At 43.2% G+C, this 19,952-nt stretch overlaps 1 non-coding gene across 1 annotated transcript; it reads left to right on the forward strand.

The window, feature by feature from the left end:
* The first annotated feature begins 1,302 nt into the window (after positions 1 to 1,302).
* LOC131228407 (small nucleolar RNA R71) lies at positions 1,303 to 1,409 on the forward strand. Its single transcript, XR_009162909.1, has one exon. It is a non-coding gene; the product is annotated as a small nucleolar RNA R71 (small nucleolar RNA).
* Positions 1,410 to 19,952: the final 18,543 nt, after the last annotated feature.

Here is a 19,952-nt window from a genome sequence, read left to right on the forward strand (position 1 = left end):
GGCGCCTGATTCGACGATTGGGAATTTTGTGAGCTCGGTTTTCGAGTCTGGGGCGTGACAGGTTTTAATTCACTTAGACTCAGTTGTTCATAAATCGAGTATGGGATCAAATTTACACTTGCTTCTAAGTCAAGAAGTGCATTCTCAATTCAGTAATTCCCAATTACACAAACAATGGTTGGGCTACCAAAATCTTTGTACTTTTGTGGCACATCTTGCTTTAGGATGGCACTCACTTTTTCTGTTAAGAAGATTTTCTTATGAATATTTTGTCGTCTTTTGGTCATACATAGGTCTTTCAGAAATTTGGCATATGAAGGTATTTGTGAACCTTCACTTGTTTCAACACCTCTAGAATGTCCTGAGAATTAGAGAGCAGTTTTGGTGCAATCAACCGTTGGGCGAATGGTGCAATCAGCTTGCCTTGAGTTCCGTTTTAATTCTTGTGGAGCAATACTAGGTCTATCAGTTTCATCTACTTCCCGGTCCTTAGACTTTTTAGCCCTTATCGGAATAGATTTGTCAATTGTTTTCCCACTCCTAAGGGTGGTGATAGACATAGCTTGCTCCATTTGATTTAAAGAGCTTAGATCACTTATTTCGTATTGCGGTTTTAAGGTTAGGGAAAGGTTAAGCAGGAAGCATCCCCTTCTCTATAACTGTAACACATGAATCCATTTTTTACATAAATTTTGTAAGTTCTTGTAATGCTTGGGTAAGCTTCTGAGTTTGTGCGATATTTTAAATAGGTTCCTCTTGAGGTTTCCCTTGATTTGGAATTTGATTAGGGAATCCTTGAGGAGTAGCAATTTTTCCATTCCTCTAACTAAAATTTGGATGATTTCTCCAACTAGGATTGTATGTATTAAAGATGGGTCCATTAAAAGGCCTTTGGTAATTATTCATGGCATTAGATTGCTCATTCAGTAGCAGGTATTGTTGGGCAATTTTCAGTTGTGTGAATGTTGCAAGCACAAATACCACAAATAGGTTCCTTAGCATTATCCTTCTTTAGTTCCATGGCTTCAAATTTCCTTATGACATTAGCCACTTTAGCATGATATCATCATCCTCTTTCAGAAGGTATATTTCGCCCCTTTCCTTAATTGAGCGGGCCTAAAGGTAGTGCTCAATTTTAGAGAGACGTCCCATGATTGTGCTTTTTCAGCAAGTCTATCCAAATAATTCCACACATCATCTACATTTTTATTCATAAATTCCCCATTGTACATTGTCTCGACCAATTGGTGCATGGAGGATGTCAGTCCATTATAGAAAAAGTGTGTAATGCACCACGTTTCAAAACCGTGTTATGGGCATGAACTGACAAGATCCTTAAACCGCTCCCAACATTGGAAGAATGTTTCATCCTCCTTTTAGGCGAAGTTTATGATTGACTTTCTGAGGGTGTTCGTTTTATGGTGTAGGAAAATTTTCTTTATGAACTCCTTTGTCATATCGTTCCATCTACCAATAGATCAAGGATGTAGAGAATGCAACCACGTCTTAGCTTTCTCTTTCAAAGTAAAGGGAAAGAGTTTCAGCCTGACCATGTCATCGGACACGTTAGGAAAATATAATGTGGTTATGATCTTATTAAACTCTTTCAATTGTAAATATGAATTTTCAAATTCAAGCCCATGGAATTTTGGAAAGAGTTGGATCACCCTTGGCTTGATATCCATGTCTCGTATTTTCTGAAAAAATCATGCATGAGAGCAAGCTCACCCCCGCCGGTTGTAAATAATCTCGTAAAGTACAGGGCGGGGGTGCTTGATGCACCTTATTCTTATCCTTGATATCCTTAACCCTATGTTGAGGTGGATTTGGAGGTTGATTGGCCGGCTGATTGGTAGCCATAACTTCAGTTAATTTTGTTGATCTCGAGTGGTGTCTAATCCTGTGATGGATAGGTAACCCCTCAACTAATCCTCCTTCACTCAAGAGACGTCGAGTGTTATTACAGACCCACTTGGGCATGAAACACTCTAAGCCCTCAATTTCAGAATCTAACCTAAACCTAAAATGAAAGAGAGAAATAGAAATCTAAAAATAGAAAGAGAGAGAATTAGAAAGAAGTTACCAAATTAGAAGTTTCTATATTGGAATCCTTCAAAAGAAAAAGGAAAACAAATTAGTTTCTAAAAAAAGAAATAAGAAAGCAACCTAGTTTCTAAAAATGAAAAAGGAAAGTTTCTAAATAAAAAGTTAGTTTCTTAAAACAAATTAGGAAAGCTCCTATCCTACAATTAGGAAAGGAAATTAGTTTCTAAAAATAGAAAAGAAAAGTTTCTAAACCTAAAAATAAAAAGGTAAGTTAGTTTCTAAAATAATTCAGAAAATACCCTAACTTAAAAATAAAAAGTAGAAAAACCCTAATACTAAACTAATTTCAAAACTAGTTAATCTCAAAAAAACAGAACTATTAGCCCCGGCAACAGCACCAAAAACTTGTTCACAACCCTAAGTGTAGGGTCGTGATTTAGTAATAATCTCAGTGAGACCGAGGTCGAATCCACAGGGACTAATCTTGTGAGTATTCTGAAAGCAACTAGAAGTGGAACTAGAAGAAGATGTAAATCTAAATCTGGAATTAAAGGGAGTAATTCTGAAAGTTTTAATTAGAAACTTAAGAAATTCAAAGGTGGGAACTAGGGTTTCCAAGGATCCACTTATACCAATTAGGGAGACTTATTACTTGATTCAAGGACATAACTAGAATCGGAGTCCTATCCTATCCAGTTGGAAGATATCTCAATAAAACCAAATCTAAATTTCCTTTGACCTAATTCTCAACGGATGAGAGTTGTGAAAACTAGAAGTGATTCTATCACCTAGCCAGGTCCAGGAGACAATGGCAAACAACAGGATATACCAATTCCACAATCAAACATAAGAGAATTGTAAATGTTAGAAGGGATTCCATCACCCAACCATGCCCAAGGGATGATGGTGAACAATAGGATTTACTAACTTCACAATCTTAATACATAAAAAGAAGATACTCAAAGCTATTGTAGAAATATTGTAATTTGAGTCACAACAAACCATTAAGAACTAAAGGTATTCCTTAAATATCAAACTAGAATCAAAGAGAATTCAACATAAACATGAATCAAAGCAATAGAAACATCCAATCATGCTAAAGCTTCACCTCTTAGCCCTATCTAAGAGGTTTAGCCAACCATAGACATGATTGTATCTAAAACCCTAGAAGAAAATATGAAAAACTAAGGAAGAAAGAAGAAATACGCTTGGTGATGGCTCTCCACCCTTGTGCTTTGCTCCTCCAAACCTTAGGTAGATGCTCAGGGATGCCCTGGAGACTCCTATTTATAGTTGTGCAACACCTCCTTTCTCACCTCCTTGGAAAAATTTGAAAACTACCTCAAATTTACACACTCCGCGTAATTCCGCACAACTCTGCGTAAGTGGTTCGATGACATCGAACTACCTTCAATGTCATCGAAGGTGACTTTTATACCTGTTTTTTTCGTGCTGTGTAAGTTCATCCAAAGTGCGTAATTTTCTATGTCATCGACCCTACCTTCGATGTCATCGAGCGTTGTTCGAGGAATCGATAATGCGTCTAAAACAGTCCAGTGAGTTTTGCTGAAAATCCACAAAAAAATTCGATGTCATCGAATTGGCTTCGATATCATTGAGCAAGGCTTTGAGTCATCGAAGAAGTCCTCAAGTCATCGAAAAATGTCTTCAATTTTTTCAGCAAACAACTCGATTTTCTTTCATAATTTTGATGTCATTGACCCATGTTCGATGTCATCGAATGGTAGCTTTGATGTCATCAAACGGTGATCGATGACACAGTCAATGTGAATACTGCACTTGTTCTTTTGACTTCTTTCCTTTTCCACTTGGTTTTCTTGAATCTTGGGACCTTAAAATCTTCAATCTTTGTCTCCTAAGATCCATTCATTGCCTTGGTGATCTTTGAGCATCAAATTCATACTTTTAGCATCTTTTTCAATCTAAGCTCTTAAATTCACCTTGCAACACAAACATGAGTAAAATAGGACATTAAGCAGTATCATATTCATAAAACCAAGATATAAATGGGGGATAATATGCAAAATTTGACCCTCAACAATCCACCTACTCATCAACATCTTTGTTCTCACTTTCTTCTCCCTATATTATGGGTATGTTTTTATAGTCCTTAAGAATATTGTTTTTGGATTTTGTGGGTGTTTTGAAGGGTAGCTTAAAGGTTTGTAGAGAACCCGCCTGTTCATATACCTTCATTTCATCAATATTTCTACATTCTTCAATGGTGATGACTTTGGAGTTGAAGTATTCAGGTAAGGATTTCAAGATTTTCTTACAAACTTTAGGTACTAGAATTTTCTCTCCAAGTCCCCACATGGAGTTACATATGTCATTTAACTTTGTAAAAAACTCCATAAATGTCTCATGTTCTTACATTTTTATATGTTTAAATTGAGTTGAAAAGAGCTGCAGCTTTGACCTCTTTATTGTGCGTGTTTCTTCATGGGTAGTTTTCAATAAATCCCATGCTTCTTTTGAAGTTTCACACATATAGATTCGATTAAACTCTTCTTATGAAACTGCCCAATAAATAGCATTCATTGCGTTGGCGTCACAGGTTTTCATTTGTTTTTCGTGGTCACTCCACAAGGCTTTTATTTTAGGTTTAGAGATGGTAGTGCAATTGTAAAGTACAACTTGTTTATTTGGTGGCACATATCCATTTTCAACAATTTCCCAAACATCATGTTTTAAAGACAGTAAAAATATGTTCATCCTAGCTTTCTAATATGCATAGTTTGATCCATCAAAGATAGGTGGTCGAGAGACCGATGATCCCTCTCCTTAGATCATAATTCCAATTTTAATTAAGAACTCCCTCTAGGTTGTTAAACCCTTCAAGAGGAACCCGCTCTGATACTAATTGAAATTATGGTAGGACTGCTACTATTGAAATATAGATGTATGTCCAAGTGTCCTAGAGGGGGGTGGGGTGAATAGGACTTTTAAAACTTTAATCATAATAAACTATGAATTCTATCAATTTAAAACAAGTTAAGCAAGATTATCAAGAAGTCATTCAAATTTAACTTCTAAGATAGTGAGAAATCTAAGTGTTACATTATTTCAAACATGTATTGTGAATAAAGTAAACATTCCAACAGTTAATATATATGAGCAAGAACAATCATCACAACTGTAGCAGTATATATTGGTTCGGCTATGTGCCTACTCCACTCGAAGCTAACGCACTCCACCTTAGAGTGTGTTGGATTTTACTATCAATGGTTTTAAATCAGGTTAACTATAAACTTTCACAGCCTACACAAGATATGTACTAGTTGCTTACACAAGGAAAACACTCATGCCAACACAAGGAAAATACACATGCCTACACAAGAAAAATACACACGCTTACATAAGGAAATATACTCATGCCTACACAAGGAAACAGCTCATACACAAGGACACTATACTTATTCTCCCATCGAAGGCCTGCAAAAGGTCTTAGTGAGTTTGAAAACAAACTTTGAAACCAAATCCTACACAAGAAAAGGGCTTCGAATTCTATGGACTCTATTACTTACAAGTGAGTGAGCCCCTTGTAAGGCCTGTATCCTAGACCGAACCAATCTATAGTCTTTTGCGGTCCTCCCGGTCAAATTTTGGTGACCCACAACGGGTTGATAGCATTTGCACATGACCCTAAGTCGCATCCCATATATCAGAGTTTGCTCGACTTGAAACGTGTACCTTAGCGACCGCGCCATCGCCACTGTTTCAACGCCGCGTCTCGCACGACGATACAATATCAAGGCCAGGAGTTGTGGGCCCCCGTTTATTTTAAAGAAAACACCGCGTGTTGCAAATCCCAAGAGAATCTCTACCACCTTTCACATCAATCAATCAATCACAAGTCAAGTACACAACCCATCCCTCTCTTACACAAGCCTTACCCAAAGTCAACTCTCTCTCTCCACCCATCCCTCTCCCATCTAAAATTCAACCAAGCCCATACCTTTCATGTCATTTTCTTATAACATCCATTCCTTCCATCATTTTCATCCCATCACCCTCTCTCTCTGCATCTCATTCCATCCCAAGCTTCCATGAGAAAAAAATTCTAAAGAGAGAAGAACTCAAGAGAATGCAATCCAACCTTCATCATCCACCCTTAAAGTACTAGCTTAGGAGCCAAGGAGTCCAAAGAGTTAAAGGAGTGATATAGGTGAGTGTTTGTAAGATTAGATTTTAATTTTTATGATGGACCAAGTGGGGCCTACCGATTGATGGTATGGACCCATTTGGGACCCATCTTGATGTATGTATTGATGTATATACTAGAAGGGCCCATAGTGGCAGGGCCCCTCCATCACACCGTTTCTCTCTCTCTCTCTCTCTCTCTCTCTCTCTCTCTCTCTCTCTCCTGATCGTGGATGGCACATCGTAGAGTGCCGGATTGGATACCGTAAATACTATTACTAGCATCGGGGCACCATAGATGTCCCTAGGTGAAAATTCCTAAACCCGATGATACTAGAGGATGACTCCAACGTCGGGACAGAGTGGATACTTGAGCGCACGAAGGCCATATACCAGTAAGTCACGTCCCCCACTGTGTGTGATTGGTTAGAAAGGGGTGTGACCTTACCCACTAGAGTGAGGGGGTAATATCTAGGTTGAGTTTGACCAACTTGAGGAATGGGTCCACTATCGATGAGCCAGTTCTAATATTGGCAATAGTGAGGTCTCTTCCACTTACCCAGTTGTGCACTCGGAGAGGGATGGTAAGCTAGCGTAGAGTGTACTAGACCCCGGTGATTTGCAGCATGTGAAATGTACTGATATTTGATGCTCTAGTGATGACTACATTGATATGTGGATTTGGATGAGGACTAGTATGCTTAAGTTACATCTCTCATCGCATGGCCTTGGTATGGCCGACATCATTCACGCCTTGCATCGCATGACCTTGATATGGCCAATAGCATTCATGCCTTGTATCGCATGGCCTTGATATGGCCGATAGCATTCATGCCTTGCATCGCATAGCCTTGGTACGGCTGATAGTATTCATGGATTTACCATCATATTCTACATTACTCTAATATTACATTTTGAGCATGCTTATATTACGCACACACTTTCACCACTCTCTAAGCTTTCTATAAGCTTATGCACAATTGATGCGTGCAGGTGACACTAGACCATAATTGAGCAGGATCAGGAGCGTGTCACAGAGCTTCTAGAGCTTTTGATTATCGATATTGTATTTTCCTTTATGCGCATTGTACCTTAAAGCTTTTGATTATAGTTGATTTTGTGATAGTGTCTTTGTTATTGTTCATGGGTTATAATTATTGCGAATCAAATTCATATTGAAAATTCTCCTTGTAGGATCCTAGGATCAGAACCTGGTAAATAGGTGTCAGGAGCTGAGAATGGGGTACTACGGAGGCCATCTGCGCCGGATTCAACGATCGGAAATTTTATGAGCCCAGTTTCTGAGTTTGGGGCATGACAGAAGTTAGTATCAGAGCATAACTTGGGAATAACTCAGGACAACATCACATATCTACTATGACTTCAGGACAATTAGGTCTCAAGTGTGTAACCTTTCAATTTAGTTCCCTAACGTGTATGCCTTCGAGAGTTCTCAAGGTTGATAGGTGCCTTTATTCTTTCCTATAGGACATGCCGCCCAGGAGAGCGACCCGAGAGACTCCCACTCCACCACCTATGACTCCCACTCTACAACATAAAACTCCCACTCCACCACTAGCGATCACTACTCCCTAGCCTACGGATGCTGTTCCTCCACCTGAGACCGGTGCGGATCCGACCAAACCCGTGAGTGCCTCCCAGTTACAGTAGATGTTGCAATCTATGACGGCCACACTCCAGGGGCAGGGTAGGCACCTTACTGTTTCACCAGCCCAGGTAGAGTAGGAGCACGCAAGCACCCTTCTTCGAGAGTTTTGATAGCTGGATCCCCTGCGTTTCCTAGGCAAGCTAGATCCGATGATAGCCGAGAGATAACGCTCTGAGGTGGAGAAGATTTTTTATATGATGTCATGTACGACCCAACAGCGGGTTCGGTTAGTTGTATTCCTTCTCCAGGGTGAGGTCGAGCACTAGTGGACCTCTGTTACCTATGTTGTAGGGCTTAATTTTGTCTAAACATGAGAGGATTTCATTGACCGATTTGACCAGCAGTACTTCCCTGACCACATTCGTCGGCAACGAGCGTTAGATTTCGAGACCTTGGTGTAGGGAGACATGTCTATGGTGCAGTATGTGGCTCATTTTGTGGCGCCATCGAGGTTCACGCCGTATTTGGTTGATAATGAGGAGTGGAAGGCTCGCTGTTTTGAGAACGGCTTGCACTACGATCTTCGAGGCCATGTTGTTGAGCATGAGCTCCTGACTTTTCAAGCTATACTACGGAGGGCTCAGATTTATGAGACTGAGTGGGCCAGCATGTAGAGCGATCGAGATTAGAGGAGAGACTGGAAGAGGCAGGCCCCCTCCAGTAGCAGCGTCAGCAGCAGCATCATCAATAGTATAGACGCATGGGCCACCAGCTGCCAGAGCACTAGCAGCACCAGTAGCACCCCTGACACGACCTCAGAATCAACTTTCCAATGCCTATTATGGATAAGGTGAGATAAGATACCATAGGTGGGAGTGTCCCTGACCGCAATAGCAGCAGCCGAGAGCACCGCAGCAACCTCCAGAGCAGCACCTCCCCAACCAGCTCAGGCTAGGTTTTACGCGGCTCAGCAGGACCCGTAGTCATCTGGAGGAGTCGTTAAGGGTATTCTTCCCATCTCTGCATGCATCGCACGAGTTTTGTTTGATTCTGGTGCTTCCCATTCTTTTATGTTCGAATGATTCTACCGTTTGATTGGATTGCCGACAAAGTCTCCTCGCGAGGGATTGACCATATCGATGCCCTTGGGGAAGACTACAATGTTAGGCCACTTCTGCCCATCTTGCCTTGTTCTGGTTGGTGATATGTTTTTACCTACTGATCTATTCATGTTACTGATGTCTGAGTTTGATATCATCATGCGCATGGATTAGCTTGTCAAGTATCACACTATCTTGGACTGCTCCGCGAGGACAGTCACATTCTGTATACCCGACATGCCGCAGTTCTAGATTTTAGCAGATCCTAAAGGAGAGAAGCCTTCCTGCCTATTGTCATGTGCCGTTGAGGAGCTTGTTGCCTTGTGTATCGATCAGTTGTCAATGGTCTGTAATTTTCCCGATGTGTTCCAGGAGATTCTAGGATTACCTCCGCATCGACATATTGAGTTTCAGATTGATCTTTTGCCCGGTACCATGCCTATCTCAAAGGCCCCATATCGTATGGCACCAAGGAAGTTGCAGGAGCTACAACGGCAGTTGGAAAGTTGTGTGAGTTGAGATTCATTCATCTAAGCAGTTCACCTTGGGGAGTGCCGGAACTCTTTGTTAGGAAGAAGGATGGCTTGTTGAGGTTCTACATGGTTTACCACGAGCTCAACCAGGTCACGATCAAGAACAAGTATCTACTCCCGAGGATCGATGATTTATTTGATCAGTTACAAGGTGCACAGTTCTTTTCAAATACTGACCTGTATTCTGGTTATCATCAGATTCGGGTTCGAGAGGAGGACATCCTAAAGACGGCTTTCAAGGCGTGCTATGGTTATTTTGAGTTTCAAGTCATGTCCTTCAAACTGACCAATGCGCTCAAAGTATTCATGCAGTTGATGAACGAGGTCTTCCATCCATATCTTGATTAGTTTGTTGTGGTCTTCATTGATGACATTCTGAATGTTCGAGGACCCGTGAGGAGCATGTGCAGCATTTGGAGATTGCGTTGCAGACCCTCCGTGCCCACCAACTGTATGCGAAGCTGGAGAAGTGCGAGTTCTGGTAGGAGGAGGAGAAGTTCCTCGGTTACATGGTGACGAGGGAGGGTGTCATAGTGAACCCCTTGAAGATTGATGCAGTGCATCAGTGAGGCCAGCCCACGAATGTGTCCGAGATCCGTAGTTTTCATGGTTTGGTGGGCTACTACTGGCGTTTCATTGAGGGCTTCTCCCGTATTGCAACCCCATTGACCAGGTTAACTTGGAAGGGTGTAGAGTTTGTTTGAAGTGACGCCTGTGAGTGAGCATTTATAGAGCTGAAGGACCACCTCACATCCGCTCCTATCCTCACTCTTCCCTCTGGGCGTGAAGGATTTGTTGTATTTACCGAAGGTTCGCATGTGGGTTTGGGTGTTGTCCTGATGCAGCATGAAAAACAAGTGGCTTATGCATCTTGCTAGCTCAAGGTCCATGAGTTGAACTACCCCACTCATGATTTAAAGTTGGCAGCAGTCATCTTCCCACTGAAGGTGCGGAGTTACTATATCTATGGGGTTAAGTTCGAGCTCTTCTCTTACACGTGGTGGCGGATGCCCTCAGCCATCAGCCACAAGGCCCGGTGGCACATATGATGATTCAAGAGTGGAAGATGCTTGAGGATTTGTCAACGTTCGACTTCGAGATCGGCTTGTAGTCTTTTATTGTGCAGTTATCGAGCCTATCGATTCAACCCTCTCTCATCGCAAGGGTGATCAAAGATCAGCAGGTAGATGATTCGTAACAGAGTTTTCAAGCAAAGTCAACATCTGAGAGTCAGTCAGATTATTAGATTGGTTCTGATGGTGGACTTCACTTCAGAGGCTGATTATGTGTCCTGGATCTTCCAGAGTTGCATAGAAATATTATGACCAAGGCACATCAATCACGATTTTCTACCAACCTGGCTCGACGAAGATGTATCGTGATATAAGGCAACAGTATTTTTCGGCGAGGATGAAGCCTTAGATCACCTATTTTGTGGCCGAGTGTGACAAATGCCAGCATGTCAAGGTCGATCATTAGAGGCCCCCTGATCCATTGCAGTCATTGAGTGTCCCGACATGAAACTAGGAGCACGTGTCAACAGATTTCATTATGAGTTTGTCGAGGACTCAGCGCAGTCATGACATCATCTGGGCTATTATGGATCGCCTAACGAAGTCGACACATTTTCTTGCGTTTGGTGCGACTTGGTCTTTGGACCGGCTTGCAAGATTATTAATCGAGGAGATTGTGAGACTACACGGTATTCCAGTCTCGATCGTTTCTGACAGAAACCCGAGGTTCACATCTCATTTTTGGAGGAGCTTTCAGAGAGTGATGGGGTCTATTTTGTAGTTCAGCACCGCGTATCATCCACAGACCGATGGGCAGACCGAGAGGGTCAACTAGATCCTTGAAGATATGCTTCGGGCCTACGTGATTGACTTCGAGGGTAGCTGGGATGAGCATCTGCGATTGGCTGAGTTTGCATACAACAACAGCTATCAGGCAACTATTAGGATGGCTCCTTTTGAGCCACTATATGGCAGACCGTGTAGATCTCTGAGTTATTGGACCGAGGTTGGAGAGCAGCCTCTCCTAGGTCCCGAGCTTGTGTGGAAGACTTCAAAGGCTATCGATATCATTATGCAAAGGATGCGTATAGCTCAGAGCTGATAAAAGAGTTTTGCTGATCACCAGTGTCATCCCTTAGAGTTTGCAGTAAGGGACAGAGTGTATCTTAAGGTCTATCCCATGAAGGGTGTGGTTCGATTTGGAGCGAAGGGCAAGCTTGCCCCGAGATTCATAGGACATTTCGAGATCGTTGGGTGCATTGGCACCGTGGCCTATTGGTTTGCCTTGCCATCTCAATTGTCTGGGGTCCATAACATTTTTCATGTATCCATATTGAGGAATTGTGGTTCAGACATCATTCCTGTTATTGATTGGCAGCCACTGAAGGTTCGTGAGGACGCTTCTTACATTAAGCAGCAAGTTCGTATCCTTTATTGGAAGGAGCAAGTCCTCCGGACCAAGATCATTCCCTTGGTGAAGGTGCAATGGGCTCACCATTCTGTTGATGAGGCATATTGGGAGCGCGAGGCTGAGATCCAAGAGTGTTATCCCCATCTCTTTGATAATTCGATTATATGTTGTATTTTATATGTTGTCTCTGATTATATATGATGTCATGATTTCTCTCCTTTTTATGAGTTATGTTTAGTTGCTATGATAGTGTAAATTTCAAGGATAAAATTTTTATTAGGAGGGGAGAGAGCTGTAAGGCCCAAATCCTAGGCCAAACCGATCCGTAGGCTTCCACGGTCCTCCCGGTAGAATTCCGGCGACCGGTGAAGCGTTGATAGTATTTGTGTGCGACCCTAAGCTGCATCTCATATATTAGAGTCAGCTTGACTCAAAACTTATAGCTTAGTGACCGTGCCGTCGCCACAGTTCTAGCGCCGCGTCTCGCTCGCCGATGCGATACCTAAGCTGGGAGTTGTGGGCCCGTGATTATTTCAAAGAAAATGCCATGCGTTGCAGATCCCAAGAAAATCTCTACCACCTTTCACATCAATCAATCAATCAATCATAAGTCAAGTACACAACCCATCCCTCTCTTACACAAGCCTTACCCAAAGTCAACTCTCTCTCTCTCTCCGCCTATCCTTCTCTCATCCAAAATTCAACCAAGCCCATACCCTCCAGGTCATTTTCTTACAACATTCAATCCTTCCATCCTTTTCATCCCATCACCCTCTCTCTCCATCTCATTCCATCCCAAGCGTCCATGAGGAAAACAATTCTAAGGAGAGAAGAACTCAAGAGAAGGCCCACTCCCTACCACGCAATCTCCCATCCTAGCCATCCAACCTTCATCATCCACCCTTAAAGTGCTAGCTTAGGAGCCAATGAGTCTAAAGAGCTAAAGAAGGAGTGATATAGGTGGGTGTTTATAAGCTTAGATTTCAGTTTTTGTAATAAACCAAGTGGGGCCTACTGATTGATGGTATGGATCCCATTTAGGGCCCATCTTGATGTATGTATTGATGTATGTGTTAGAGGGGCCCATAGTGGCGGGGCCCCTTCATCACATCGTCTCTCTCTCTCTCTCTCTCTCTCTCTCTCTCTCTCTCTCTCTCTCTCTCTCTCTCTCCCTCTCACTCTTTTATGATCGTGTGTGGCCCACCTGATCCAGACCATCCACTAAGCAGGGGTCACCCTGCCGACCATCCAGTGGCAGCAATGCTGCCCGTTTGGGCAAACCTTAATGAAGAGATAATATAATATAAGCTTTGTACAAGCTGCTAGTGGGCCACACATGTGGACCCACCTGATTCATGTATTTTATCTAGGCCATCTATGGCCCAGCATGATGTTCGTGTGAATCCACACCGTCCATTGCTTGGATGATGGGCCACTTTAATGTATGTATTTTATCCAGCCATCCATCTATCTGGACGCTGGATACTGGAGTTCTCAAAAAAATAAAAATAATAAAATAATAGTAATAATATAATATAATTTATATTATATATATATCATATGTATATGGTGGGCCCCATGTGGGACCCACCTTTTTGGAAGTGGATTGGCCAGACTACCACACACCATGTCACGCCCCAAACCCGGAAATCGGATTCACAAAATTTTTGATTGCCGAATCCGGTGCCGACAGCCTCCGTAGTACCCCATTCTCGGCTCCTAGCGTCAATACGCCAGATTCCAATCTTGGGATCCTACAAGGAGGAATATTTTTTTTTGTACATTTAACTCGTAATAAGCACAACCACAAGATTACCCAATTCACAAAAGCAACATCAACATCACATATCTACTAATATAATCAATTGAGTACAATGCTATAAGGAAATACATAAATCGAAAATCAAGCTCCAGAAGACCGCTGCACGCTCCAAGCTCAACAATGCTGCAACCTAACATCTCCTGCACGCATCTATCGTGCATAAGCTTATAGGAAGCTTAGAGGGTGGTGTAAGTGTGTGCACAAGATAAGTGTCAAGTATTCAATACAATGCCATCATCATACAAGACCGGAAATACTGGTGATCCATAAATCGTACAATATCAGAATAAACAGATATACGAACTAGATCATGAATTATCAGAGTAAGCAAAAATACTGACAAGAGCAGGAATTATCAGAGTAAACAGAAATACTGATAAAGTCATAAATCACACGATAACAGAGTAAGCGGAAATATTGGTAAGTGCATAAATCATATAATATTAAAATACACAATACAAATCAGTATAAAAATGAAGAGTCGTAGAGAGCCAAATATCAGATGCAGAGGTGCAATGCAATATACATTCCTGATAAGTAAAATGAATAGCGTCAACCATACCATATGCTGCGGATGTAATGCAACATGCACTGCAAATGGAATGACCATGCTGGAGTGTGAAGTCGGTATGGTAGTGCGTAGTATCACAGGCTATGGGGTCCATCACAATGGATTTCTATCCAAACTAGTCCCATACCTAATTTGGATGGTCAGACCCAATGTGGTAAACTCCTGATCTCAGGTTAGTCGCGCGCCCCAACCAAAATCCTGGCCTTTGGAAGGTACACGTAACAAATAGTTGCGCACCACCAGCCCGGGTGGATAGTGAATGATGAATGAATGAATGAGTATGCAACTCCTACTCACTAAGTCCACATATCAGTACGGTTCGTCTCTGGGATCATCACTGGGTTTAGTACCCTCCAAATGGCACTGCCGCTCTCTCAGCCGCACAGTCCAAGTGAGCGTAAGAAACCTCACTATCCGCCTGGCCAATAGTCTGTCAATACCTATCCGGCATGTCGATAGCGGACCCATTCACGAGCTGGTCAAACTCAGCCTAGTATTGCCCCCTACCCTCGGGCGGGTAAGGCCACACCCCCTCCCAACCGACCACGACACAGTGGGAGATGCGGCCTCCTGGTATTCGGCACTCGGGCGCTCATGTATCCACTCGGTCTCGACGTTGGGGCGTCTCCTGGCCACGGAGGTTTAGGGGTTTTCACCCAGGGACATCTATGGCGAATGTATACTAGAACCAAACATTGTCGGTGTCCCATTTGGCCATCCACGATATGCCTATGGAGGCTACGACCCTGATGTCACTAGGGCGTACAGTAATCATAATGCGAGATGCATGAGTCATACAATTCAGTCATGCATCAATCCTGCGTATACCGTGTGCTCAAGTGAGATAACCTCCGCCTATCAGGGAGTCTCATAACAACATGCTCAATGACGTATGCAATGATCAACCACATCTCATAACAAACATGCAGATGATGCGTATGGGCATGTATCATGATGCTATGCTGTCACATACTTATAACCAGTATCAACAACTGGCATCGACAATCGACCTCGACAATGTGGACATTTAACCAACATTGCCCCCAAGGAATTTCCCACATAGAGCCAAACATATAATGGGCCCACGGCCTCACACAAAGGCCTGATATACAACACAGTGGGCCTTACCCAAGGGACACATATACACAACAGGCGGGCCCTGCTATGGGCCTCAAATACATGACACGTGGGCCCTACACATGGGTCTGGAATACATCGAATGGGCCATGCATCATGGGCCATGAATACACCACAATGGGCCTTTCTCATAGGCCTAACATACATCATAATGGGCTCCATAGCCTAGTCTTCAAATAAATCCTAATGGGCCTCATTGCATAGGCCTCATATACATCATATTAGGCCTTAAACACGGCCTGAATGCACATCACAACGGTCCTCAAATACGGGCCGCATATACATCGCATTGGGCCTTACAATCGGCCTCGATATTCGGCCTCAATACTTGAAATTGACACTCGGGATCGGCCTCGATAACTGGGCTGAAAACATGTCATAATGGGATACGACATACGAGCCAGAAATACGTCGCAATGGGCCTCGACCCAAGGGCCGAAAATACATCTCTGTGGGCCTTACCAAATGGGCCATAAACACATCCTAATGGGCCTCATCCATGGGCCTCTAACATATCATAACGGGCCTTGCATCAATGGGCCGCACAAATGCACAATAGGTAGGTCTTGCACATGCAGCAGATGGGCCCCACCAGATGGTTAGTGTGGATATAGAATGCATACATCTGGTGGATCACACATCCCACGGACGGTGTGAATAAAACATGCATCGAGGCTGGCCCTATATGATCTGGACGAATAGGGTGGAACATATGAGGTGGGCTCTGCTCACGGGTTCCAAATACATTACAATGGGGATTACCAAATGGGCTTTGAATACATCACAATGGGCCTCAACCCATTGGCCCTGATATATATCATAATGGGGTGCCTGCCCTGGATGGCGTGGATAAAAATACTTCATGGTGCATCCCATCCAAATAGTTGGACAGTATGGATATAAAAACATATATATCATGTGGGATCCATGTGTACAACGGATGCATCAAGGTGGGTCTCACATAGATGGACTGCATGGAACGAAATACATATGTCACACGGGTTCCACATCCCATGGCTAGAGATTGGGCGGTGAGGATAAATAAATACATCGTGTTGGCCCACACTGCATATGGACAGTATGCTTATTCAACACATATAATAACATATAGTAAGGAGGGCCCCACCGTCCAGTAGCTGCTGGATGATGTGAATATGGAGTGCATGCATTAAGATGGGCACCTCGAATAGACCACAAAATACATCAAAGTGGGCCCGACAATTGGGCCACAAAATACATCAAAGTGAGCCCGACAATTGGGCCACAAAATACATCAAAGTGAGCCCGACAATTGGGCCACAAAATACATCCAAGTGGGCCCGACAATTGGGCCACAAAATACATCAAAGTGAGCTCGACAATTGGGCCACAAAATATATCAAAGTGAGCCCGACAATTGGGCCACAAAATACATCAAAGTGGGCCTCCTCACATGGTCATACGTATACTAAATGGGCCACACCAATGGGCCCCATGTATATATAATGGGCCACACCCAAATAAAAGTGGTGATAATAATTCCCACCATTTAAGTTCCTAAGGCCCACCATAACATATGTTTTCCATCCAACATGTTCATAAATTAACGTAATGATAGATGAAGTAGAACAAATATCAACTTAATAGGAAACTCCCATGGCCCTTAGAAATTTTGAACGGTGGACGTCGTTGTCCACTACCTTAAATGGTGGGGTTCACTTGAACTTTAGATCTGACTTATTTTTAGTCTCAAGCCTGTTAAGACAAGCTTGCCAAATGGTTGGACGGTTTGGATGCAACACATGCATCAAGGGCCGGGTCCACATGAGCTATGGATCTGACTCATTATTTAGCTCACGCCATGAAATGAGCTTTCAAAATGGATGGACAGCTTGGATGCAACACATGCATTATGATGGGTCCCATGAAAGCCCACCATCATGTATATATTATATAATATAATATAAAATCTATATATATAATATATGTAATATATACAATAATATATATATATATATACACACACACACACACGCGCGCGCATTCACATCAGCCCCACACGTGGGGTGGTCCCACCGTCCAAGTGTGGATGGTGGTGTGGATAAACACATACATCATTGATGGGGTCCAGTAGCCGTCCAGCCTTGATGGCATTAATAAAACAAATACATGTACGTGGGTTCCACCGTGGGCCTGGACGATGGGAATAAATGAGTACATCATTGTGGGTCCCATGTGGGGCCCACCATAATGCTTATTTGCCGTCTAACCCGTTGATAAGGTCGTACAGACCTGAAATGAAGTGGAAAAACACACCCAAAACTTCTATGAACCCAAAAAAAAATGGGTTCAATGGTAACCATACAATACCATTGTTTCTTATGATGTGGGTCATTTGAGCCTTAGATGGGGCCTATATTTGGAGGGAGACCCACTGCCCCAAGGGCCTATGGAATGGACGGCGTAGATTAAACTTATACATTGAGGCAGGGCTTGTATGAGTGGTCATTCTAAAGTTTTTTTTTTTTTTTAAATCAAACTGACACATTTTTTTTTTGTATTGATTGCTTGTCAGCACACACCACTCTCACTACACTCTTCCCTTCTCACACACGACGTCCAGCGTCCAGGGACGCTGGACGGTTGCATACAACACATGTATAAGGTGGGTCCCACGTGTGGGGACCATGGAAATGGTTGGTGGGTCACAGGTGGACGTGGCCCACTTGATTTGGACCGATTTGATATTTGTATTTTCCCATCTCCCTAAGGTAGGGCCCAAATGGTTTGAACGGTTGGATAAAACATACATCAAGTGGGGTACATCCGAGTGGGCCACACCGCCACATCTTCACACGCAACAAAAGTAAAAGAGAGAGACGGAAGGAGAGAGAGAGAATAATAGAGACACCCACATTAGATCTTGGACTTCTTTCTTCCGCCAACGCGATATAGAGCTCCAAAGGACGAACTTCAACGGTTGAGATTGTTTTTGGAGGGTAGGGATGAGAGATAGGAAGGTGGGCCACACTAAGTTTTCTCTCATGGAGGTGGACGTTGGCTCTCATGGGTTGCTTAGAAGGGAGTGAAGTGAGAGAGAGAGAGGTGATGTAAGGGAGTGATGGGAGAAAGAGATGGTGAGGTGATGAGAATTAATGGGTTTGACTTATGGGGAAAAAGGGAAGGGAGTGGTTGCTTGTAAGGAGTTAGGGCTAGGGGTAGGGTATGGTGATGTCACCCCTATGGTGACATCATAGTAATTATTATTATTATTTTCTAGGGAAGTACAACAACAAGGGTAGGTGGGTCCCACAATCAAGTGATCAATGACCTAGATAATGCACGGGCCGGATCTCATAATCTGAGCGTCGCATTGACGCACAAGACGCGTCGTCGGAACCGCGACGATGGCGCGGTCGCAATGACATAGGTCTCGTTTTGAGTCGGCTTGGGTTTACAGGATGTGACTCAAGAGCGTGCGCCAATGCTATCTACGCGTCACGGGTCGTCGGAATTCGACTGGGAGGGCCGCGGAAGTTATGGAATGATACGGGCTATGATGCGGGTCTTACACACCAGCTATATAACTGCTGTAGTACATCACCAAATTCTGTGGGACCCACCGTTAATATCTTTTAAATCCAGATCATCCTTCTAGATGTGAGGCCCTTGATGTATATGTTTCATTCATACCATACAAATCAAGGACCTACCCTGATGTACGTGTTTCATTCACACCGTCCATTTACAAGGACGTCAGCAAGTTCCATGGACCCCACATTAATGTATGTATTTTGTGTCCACACCATCCATTGTTATGTGGGCCAGATCATGAAGTTTGTGTTAGATCCAAACCGTCCATACACTTTCTAAGATCTTCTTAAGGCCCGAGACTAAAAATGAGGCAGATCTATAACGTGGACCATTGAAATGAGGAGAGCAGCTTTCTTACCTGTTGTCATATGCCGTTGAGGAGCCTGTTGCCTTGTGTATCGATTAGTTACCACTGGTCTGCATTTTTCCCGATGTGTTCCAGGAGATTCCATGATTACCACCGCATTGGCATATTGAGTTTCAGATTGATCTTGTGCCCGGTACCATGCCCATCTCAAAGGGCCCGTATCGTATAACACCGATGGAGTTGCGGGAGCTGTAGTGGCAGTTGGACGAGTTGCGTAAGTTGGGATTCATTCGTCTAAGTAGTTCACCTTGGGGAGCATCGGTACTCTTTGTCAGGAAGAAGGATGGCTCGTCAAGGCTCTACATGGATTACCACGAGCTCAACCGGGTCACGATCAAGAACAAGTATCCGCTCCTGAGGATCGATGATTTATTTGATTAGTTGTAGGGTGCACAGCTCTTTTCGAAGATTGACCTGCATTTCGATTATCATCAAATTCAGGTCCGAGAGGAGGACATCCTGAAGATGGCTTTAAAGACACACTACAGTCATTTTGAGTTTCAAGTCATGTCCTTCACACTGACCAATGCGCCCACAGTTTTCAGGCAGTTGATGAACGAGGTCTTCCGTCCATATCTCGATCAGTTTGTTGTGATCTTCATCAAT

This window comes from Magnolia sinica, chromosome 15, assembly GCF_029962835.1.
Source record: "Magnolia sinica isolate HGM2019 chromosome 15, MsV1, whole genome shotgun sequence".
Classification (NCBI taxonomy): domain Eukaryota; kingdom Viridiplantae; phylum Streptophyta; class Magnoliopsida; order Magnoliales; family Magnoliaceae; genus Magnolia; species Magnolia sinica.